The 8343-nt window shown below is 41.0% G+C and overlaps 1 non-coding gene across 1 annotated transcript; it reads left to right on the top strand.

Annotated features, from left to right (window-relative positions):
* The first annotated feature begins 7016 nt into the window (after window positions 1-7016).
* LOC130937749 (small nucleolar RNA R71) lies at window positions 7017-7124 on the top strand. The gene has a single exon (XR_009068951.1). It is a non-coding gene; the product is annotated as a small nucleolar RNA R71 (small nucleolar RNA).
* Window positions 7125-8343: the final 1219 nt, after the last annotated feature.

Here is an 8343-nt window from a genome sequence, read left to right on the forward strand (position 1 = left end):
TTGAACTTACTAAAAACTACCTAAAAACAATGCCAAAAAGCGTATAAATTATCCGCTCATCACCCAGCCTTCAGGAGTTTGAAGCTCGTCACAGTCATTCAATCCCGGAATTCTACTCGGAATACCACAGACAAAGTTAGACTTTCCGGATTCCCATGATTTCCGCCTTTAATTCTAGCTTATACCACGAAGATTCTGATTAAGGAATCCAAGAGATATGCGCCCGGCCTAAGGTAGAACGGAATTGGTTGTTAGTCATGCGCGTTCATAGGTGAGAATGATGATGAGTGTCACGGATCATCACATTCATCAAGTTGAAGTGCAACGAATATCTTAGAATAAGAATAAGTCAAATTGAATAGAAAATAGTAGTAATTGCATTGAAACTTGAGGTACAGCAGAGCTCCATACCCTTAATATATGGTGTGTAGAAACTCCACCATTGCAAATACATAAGTGAAACGTCCAGGCATGACCGAATGGCCAGCCCCCATGAAGGTCTATGGACTAGGCATCCAGAGATTGAATAATACAATCCAAGATATATAATAAACTAGTAAAAGTTCTATTTATAGTAAACTAGCTACTAGGGTTTACAAAGGTAAGTAATTGATGCATAAATTCACTTCCGGGGCCCACTTGGTGTGTGCTTGGGCTGAGCTTGATCTATCCACGAGCTGAGGCTTCTTTTGGAGTTGAACGCTGGTGCGCGAAATTGTGAACAATACTTTTCACAACTCTCATAATCCCTGGTCATGAACTCCAAAAGGCTTGGTGGTTCAATTCCATGGCATTACACAACTTCGCACAACTAACCAGCAAGTGCACTGGGTCGTCCAAGTAATACCTTATGTGAGTAAGGGTCGATCCCACGGAGATTGTTAGCATTGAAGCAAGCTATGGTCATCTTGTAAATCTTAGTCAGGCAAACTCAAATGTATGATGGTGATGAACGAAAATAACACAAAGATAAAGATAGAGATACTTATGTATATCATTGGTGTAAGAGCTTCAGACAAGCGTATGAAGATGCCTTCCCTTCCGTCTCTCTGCTTTCCTACTGCCTTCATCCAATCCTTCTTACTCCTTTCCATGGCAAGCTCGTGTAGGGTTTCACCGTTGTCAGTGGCTACCTCCCATCCTCGCAGTGAAAGCTAATGCTCACGCACTCTATCACAGTACGGCCAATCACCGGTTCGGTTCCCGCTCCTACTGGAATAGAATCCCTCTTTTGCGTCTGTCACTAACGCCCAGCAGGTTAGAGTTTGAAGCACGTCACAGTCATTCAATCATTGAATCCTACTCAGAATACCACAGACAAGGTTAGACCTTCCGGATTCTCTTGAATGCCGCCATCAGTTCTTGCCTATACCACGAAGACTCTGATCTCACGGAATGGCTGGCTCGTTTGTCAGGCGAGCACTCGGTTGTCAGGCGATCAACCATGCATCGTGCAATCAGGAATCCAAGAGATATTCACTAAGCCTCAGATGCTTGTAGAACAAGAATGGTTGTCAGTCACCTTGTTCATGGGTGAGAAGGATGATGGGCATCAATCATCACCTTCATCAAGTTGAAGAACAAGTGATATCTTGGACAAAGAACAAGCGGAATTGAATAGAAGAACAATAGTACTTGCATTAATACTCGAGGTACAGCAGAGCTCCACACCTTAATCTATGGTGTGTAGAAACTCCACCGTTGAAAATACATAAGCATAAGGTCTAGGCATGGCCGAATGGCCAGCCTCCCAATGATCTAAGATAGCATAAAACGAAGATAGCTACCAAAGTCTCTTAATACAATAGTAAAAGGTCCTACTTATAGATAACTAGTAGCCTAAGGTGTACAAAGATGAGTAAATGACATAAAAATCCACTTCCGGGCCCACTTGGTGTGTGCTTGGGCTGAGCAATGAAGCATTTTCGTGTAGAGACTCTCCTTGGAGTTAAACGCCAGCTTTAGTGCCAGTTTGGGCGTTTAACTCCCAATTAGGTGCCAGTTCCGGCGTTTAACGCTGGAATTTCTTGAGGTGACTTTGAACGCCAGTTTGGGCCATCAAATCTTGGGCAAAGTATGGACTATTATATATTTCTGGAAATCCCAGGATGTCTACTTTCCAACGCCGTTGAGAGCGCACCAATTGGGCTTCTGTAGCTCCAGAAAATTCACTTCGAGTGCAGGGAGGTCAGAATCCAACAGCATCTGCAGTCCTTTTGAGTCTCTGGATCAGATTTTTGCTCAGATCCCTCAATTTCAGCCAGAAAATACCTGAAATCACAGAAAAACACACAAACTCATAGTAAAGTCCAGAAAAGTGAACTTTAACTAAAAACTAATAAAAATATACTAAAAACTAACTAGATCATACCAAAAACATACTAAAAACAATGCCAAAAAGCATACAAATTATCCGCTCATCACAACACCAAACTTAAATTGTTGCTTGTCCCCAAGCAACTGAAGATCAAATAAGATAAAAAGAAGAGAATATGCAATGAACTCCAAAATCATCTATGAAGATCAGTATTAATTAGATGAGCGGGGCTTTTACTTTTTGCCTCTGAATAGTTTTGGCATCTCACTCTATCCTTTGAAATTCAGAATGATTGGCTTCTTTAGGAATTTAGAATCCAGATAGTGTTAATGATTCTCCTAGTAAAGTATGATGATTCTTTGAACATAGCTATTTATTGAGTCTTGGCTGTGGCCCAAAGCACTCTGTCTTCCAGTATTACCACCGGATACATACATGCCACAGACACATAATTGGGTGAACCTTTTCAGATTGTGACTCAACTTTGCTAAAGTCCCCAATTAGAGGTGTCCAGGGTTCTTAAGCACACTCTTATTTGCCTTGGATCACAACTCTTATTCTTTTCTTTTTCTTTCTTTTTCTCTTTTTTTCTCTTTTTTTTCGATTTTTTTTTTTGAATAGAACTGCTTTTTCTTGCTTCAAGAATCATTTTTAATGATTTTTCAGATCCTCAGTAACATGTCTCCTTTTTCATCATTCTTTCAAGAGCCAACATTCATAAACCACAAATTCAAGATACATATGCACTGTTCAAGCATACATTCAGAGAACAAAAGTGTTGCCACCATATCAAATTAATTAAACTATTATAAAATTCAGAATTCATGTAATTCTTTCCTTTTCAATTAAGCACGTTTTTTATTCAAGAAAGGTGATGGATTTGTAGGACATTCATAACTTTAAGGCATAGACACTAAGACACTAATGATCACAAGACACAAACATGGATAAACATAAACATAAAATTCGAAAAACAGAAGAATAAAGAACAAGGAAATCAAAGAACGGGTCCACCTTAGTGATGGCAGCTCTTTCTTCCTCTTGAAGATCCTATGGAGTGCTTGAGCTCCTCAATGTCTCTTCCTTGTCTTTGTTGCTCCTCCCTCATGATTCTTTGGTCTTCTCTAATTTCATGAAGGATGATGGAGTGTTCTTGATGCTCCACCCTTAGTTGTCCCATGTTGGAACTCAGTTCTCCTAGGGAGGTGTTTACTTGCTCCCAATAGTCTTGTGGAGGAAAGTGCATCCCTTGAGGCATCTCAGGGATCTCATGATGAGAGGGGTCTCTTGTTTGCTCCATCCTTTTCTTGGTGATGGGCTTGTCCTCATCAATGGGGGTATCTCCTTCTATGTCAACTCCAACTGAATAACAGAGGTGACAAATGAGATGAGGAAATGCTAGCCTTGCTAAGGTGGAAGACTTGTCCGCCACTTTATAGAGTTCTTGGGCTATAACCTCATGAACTTCCACTTCTTCTCCAATCATGATACTATGAATCATGATGGCCCGGTCTAGAGTAACTTCGGACCGGTTGCTAGTGGGAATGATTGAGCGTTGTATGAACTCTAACCATCCTCTAGCCACGGGCTTGAGGTCATGCCTTCTTAATTGAACCGGCTTTCCTCTTGAATCTTGCTTCCATTGTGCGCCCTCTTCACATATGATTGTGAGGACTTGGTCCAACCTTTGATCAAAGTTGACCCTTCTTGTATAAGGATGCTCATCTCCTTGCGTCATAGGCAAGTTGAACGCCACCCTCACACTCTCCGGACTAAAATCCAAGTATTTCCCCCGAACCATAGTGAGATAATTCTTTGGATTCGGGTTCACACTTTGGTCATGGTTCTTGGTGATCCATGTATTGGCATAGAACTCTTGAACCATCAAGATTCCGACTTGTTGAATGGGGTTGGTAAGAACTTCCAAACCTCTTCTTCGGATCTCATGGCGGATCTCCGGATATTCACCCTTTTTGAGTGAAAAGGGGACCTCGGGGATCACCTTCTTCAAGGCCACAACTTCATAGAAGTGGTCTTGATGCACCCTTGAGATGAATCTCTCCATCTCCCATGACTCGGAGGTGGAAGCTTTTGCCTTCCCTTTCCTCTTTTTAGAGGTTTCTCCGGCCTTGGATGCCATAAATGGTTATGGAAAAACAAAAAGCAATGCTTTTACCACACCAAACTTAAAAGGTTTGCTCGTCCTCGAGCAAAAGAAGAAAGAAGAGAGTAGAAGAAGAAGAAATGAGGAAGAGGGAGATGGTAGTGTGTTCGGTCAAAGAGGGGGAGAAGTGGTGTTTAGGTTGTGTGAAAATGAAGGGGTGAAGAAGGGTATTTATAGGAGAAAGGGGAGAAGATATTCGGCCATGTATGGGTGGGTTTGGGAGGGAAAGTGGTTTGAATTTGAAGGGTGAGGTTGGTGGGTATTTATGAAGGATGGATGTGAGTGGTGAAGAGAAAGATGGGATTTGATAGGTGAAGGGTTTTTGGGGAAGAGGTATTGAGGTGATTGGTGAATGGGGGAAGAAGAGAGAGGGTGGTGGTGGGGTCCTGTGGGGTCCACAGATCCTGTGGTGTCAAGGAAAAGTCATCCCTGCACCAAATGGCATCAAAATTCACGTTTTGAGCCATTTCTGGCGTTAAACGCCGGGCTGGTGCCCATTCCTGGCGTTTAACGCCAGGTTGTTGCCCTTTACTGGCGTTTAACGCCAGTCTGATGCCCCTTTCTGGCGTTAAACGCCCAGAATGGTGCCAGACTGGGCGTTAAACGCCCAACAGCTAGCATTACTGGCGTTTAAACGCCAGCTTCTTCTCCTCCAGGGTGTGCTATTTTTCTTCCTGTTTTTCATTCTGTTTTTGCTTTTTTCATTGTTTTTGTGACTTCTTATGATCATCAACCTACAAAAAAGATAAAATAACAAAAGAAAATAGTTAACTATAAAACATTGGGTTGCCTCCCAACAAGCGCTTCTTTAATGTCATTAGCTTGACAGAGGACTCCCATAGAGCCTCAGAAACACTCAGAACCGTGTTGGAACCTCCCAACACCAAACTTAGAGTTTGAATGTGGGGGTTCAACACCAAACTTAGAGTTTGGTTGTGGCCTCCCAACACCAAACTTAGAGTTTGACTGTGGGGGCTCTGCTTGGCTCTGTTTTGAGAGAAGCTCTTCATGCTTCTTCTCCATGATGATAGAGGGATGTCCTTGGGCCTTAAACACCAAGGATTCTTCATTCACTTGAATGATCAACTCTCCTCTATCAACATCAATCACAGCCTTTGCTGTGGCTAGGAAGGGTCTGCCAAGGATGATGGATTCATCCATGCACTTCCCAGTCTCTAGGACTATGAAGTCAGTAGGGATGTAATGGTCTTCAATCTTCACCAAAACATTCTCTACAAGTCCATGAGCTTGTTTTCTTGAATTGTCTGCCATCTCTAGTGAGATTCTTGCAGCTTGCACCTCAAAGATCCCTAATTTCTCCATTACAGAGAGGGGCATGAGGTTTACACTTGACCCTAAGTCACACAAGGCCTTCTTGAAGGTCATGGTGCCTATGGTGCAAGGTATAGAAAACTTCCCAGGATCCTGCCTCTTTTGAGGCAGTTTCTGCCTAGACAAGTCATCCAGTTCTTTGGTGAGCAAAGGGGGTTCATCCTCCCAAGTCTCATTTCCAAATAACTTGTCATTTAGCTTCATGATTGCTCCAAGGTATTTAGCAACTTGCTCTTCAGTGACATATTCATCCTCTTCAGAGGAAGAATACTCATCAGAGCTCATGAAAGGCAGAAGTAAATCCAATGGAATCTCTATGGTCTCATTTTGAGCCTCAGATTCCCATGGTTCCTCATTGGGGAACTCAAAGGAGGTTGGTGCACGCCCATTGAGGTCTTCCTCAGTGGCGTCCACTTCCTCTCTTTCCTCTCCATATTCGGCCATGTTTATGGCTTTGCACTCTCCTTTTGGATTTTCTTCTGTGTTGCTTGGGAGAGTACTAGGAGGGAGTTCAGTAACCTTCTTGCTCAGCTGTCCCACTTGTCCTTCCAAATTTCTGATGGAGGACCTTGTTTCATTCATGAAACTTTGAGTGGTTTTGATTAGATCAGAGATCATTGTTGCTAAGTCAGAGGTATTCTGCTTAGAACTCTCTGTCTGTTGCTGAGAAGATGATGGAAAAGGCTTGTTATTGCTAAACCTGTTTCTTCCACCATTATTGTTATTGAAACCTTGTTGAGGTCTCTCTTGATTCTTCCATGAGAAATTTGGGTGATTTCTCCATGAAGAATTATAGGTGTTTCCATAGGGTTCTCCTAGGTAATTCACCTCTTCCATTGAAGGGTTCTCAGGATCATAAGCTTCTTCCTCAGATGAAGCTTCCCTAGTACTGCCAGGTGCATTTTGCATTCCAGACAGACTTTGAGAAATCAAATTGACTTGTTGAGTCAATATTTTATTCTGAGCCAGTATGGCATTTAGAGTGTCAATATCAAGAACTCCTTTCTTCTGACTAGTCCCATTATTCACAGGATTCCTTTCAGAAGTGTACATGAATTGGTTATTTGCAACCATTTCAATTAGCTCTTGAGCCTCTGTAGGCGTCTTCTTCAGATGAAGAGATCCTCCAGCCGAGCTATCCAAGGACATCTTAGATAGTTTAGAGAGACCATCATAGAAAATACCTATGATGCTCCATTCAGAAAGCATGTCTGAGGGACATCTTCTGATTAATTTTTTGTATCTTTCCCAAGCTTCATAGAGGGATTCTCCATCCTTCTGTCTGAAGGTTTGGACTTCCACTCTAAGCTTACTCCATCTTTGTGGTGGAAAGAATTTTGCCAAGAAGGCATTGACTAGCTTTTCCCAAGAGTCCAGGCTTTCTTTAGGTTGAGAATCCAACCATATTCTAGCTCTGTCTCTTACAGCAAAAGGGAATAGCATCAGTCTATAGACCTCAGGGTCAACCCCATTAGTCTTGACTGTGTCACAGATTTGCAAGAATTCAGCTAAGAACTGATGAGGATCTTCCATTGGAAGTCCATGGAACTTGCAATTCTGTTGCATTAGAGAAACTAATTGAGGCTTAAGCTCAAAGTTGTTTGCTCCAATGGCAGGGATAGAGATGCTTCTCCCATAGAAATCAGGAGTAGGTGCAGTAAAGTCACCCAGCACCTTCCTTGCATTGTTGGCATTGTTGTTGTTTTCGGCTGCCATGTCTTCTTCTTCCTTGAAGAATTCGGTCAGGTCCTCTAAAGAGAGTTGTGCTTTGGCTTCTCTTAGCTTTCTCTTCAAGGTCCTTTCAGGTTCAGGATCAGTTTCAACAAGAATGCCTTTGTCTCTGCTCCTGCTCATATGAAGAGAAGAGAAAAAGAAAATGTGGAATCCTCTATGTCACAGTATAGAGATTCCTTGAAGTGTCAGAGGAAAAGAGAAATAGAAAGAAGAAGGAGAAGAATAATTCGAACTTTAATTAGATAAGGTTCGAATTGTGCATTAAGAAGGAGTGGTACTCCATAAATAGAAGGATGTGAGAAGGAGGGAAGAGAATTTTCGAAAATTCAATCAAAAGATTTTGAAAACATTTTGAAAAACACTTAATTGATTTTCGAAAATTGAAAGTGGAAAAGAAATCAAGTGATTTTTGAAAAAGGTTTTGAAATTATAAATTAGAAAGATTTGATTGAAAACTATTTTGAAAAAGATGTGGTTAAGAAGATATGATTAGTTTTAAAGAGATGTGATTGAGAAGATATGATTTGAAAACAATTTTAAAAGATATGTTTTGAAAACAATTTTAAAAGATTTGATTTTGAAAATTAATGACTTGCCTAACAAGAAAAGATATGATTCAAACATAAAACCTTCCTCAACAAAAAGGCAAAAAATGTTCAATCAAATCATTAATTGTTAGTAAGTATCTTTGAAAAAGGAAAGAAATTGATTTTGAAAACATTTGATTGAAAAGATATGATTTGAAAAAGATTTGATTTTGAAAAACTTTGAAAACTTGAAAAAAAATTTGATTTTG

This window comes from Arachis stenosperma, chromosome 6 (genome assembly GCF_014773155.1).
Source record: "Arachis stenosperma cultivar V10309 chromosome 6, arast.V10309.gnm1.PFL2, whole genome shotgun sequence".
NCBI lineage: Eukaryota > Viridiplantae > Streptophyta > Magnoliopsida > Fabales > Fabaceae > Arachis > Arachis stenosperma.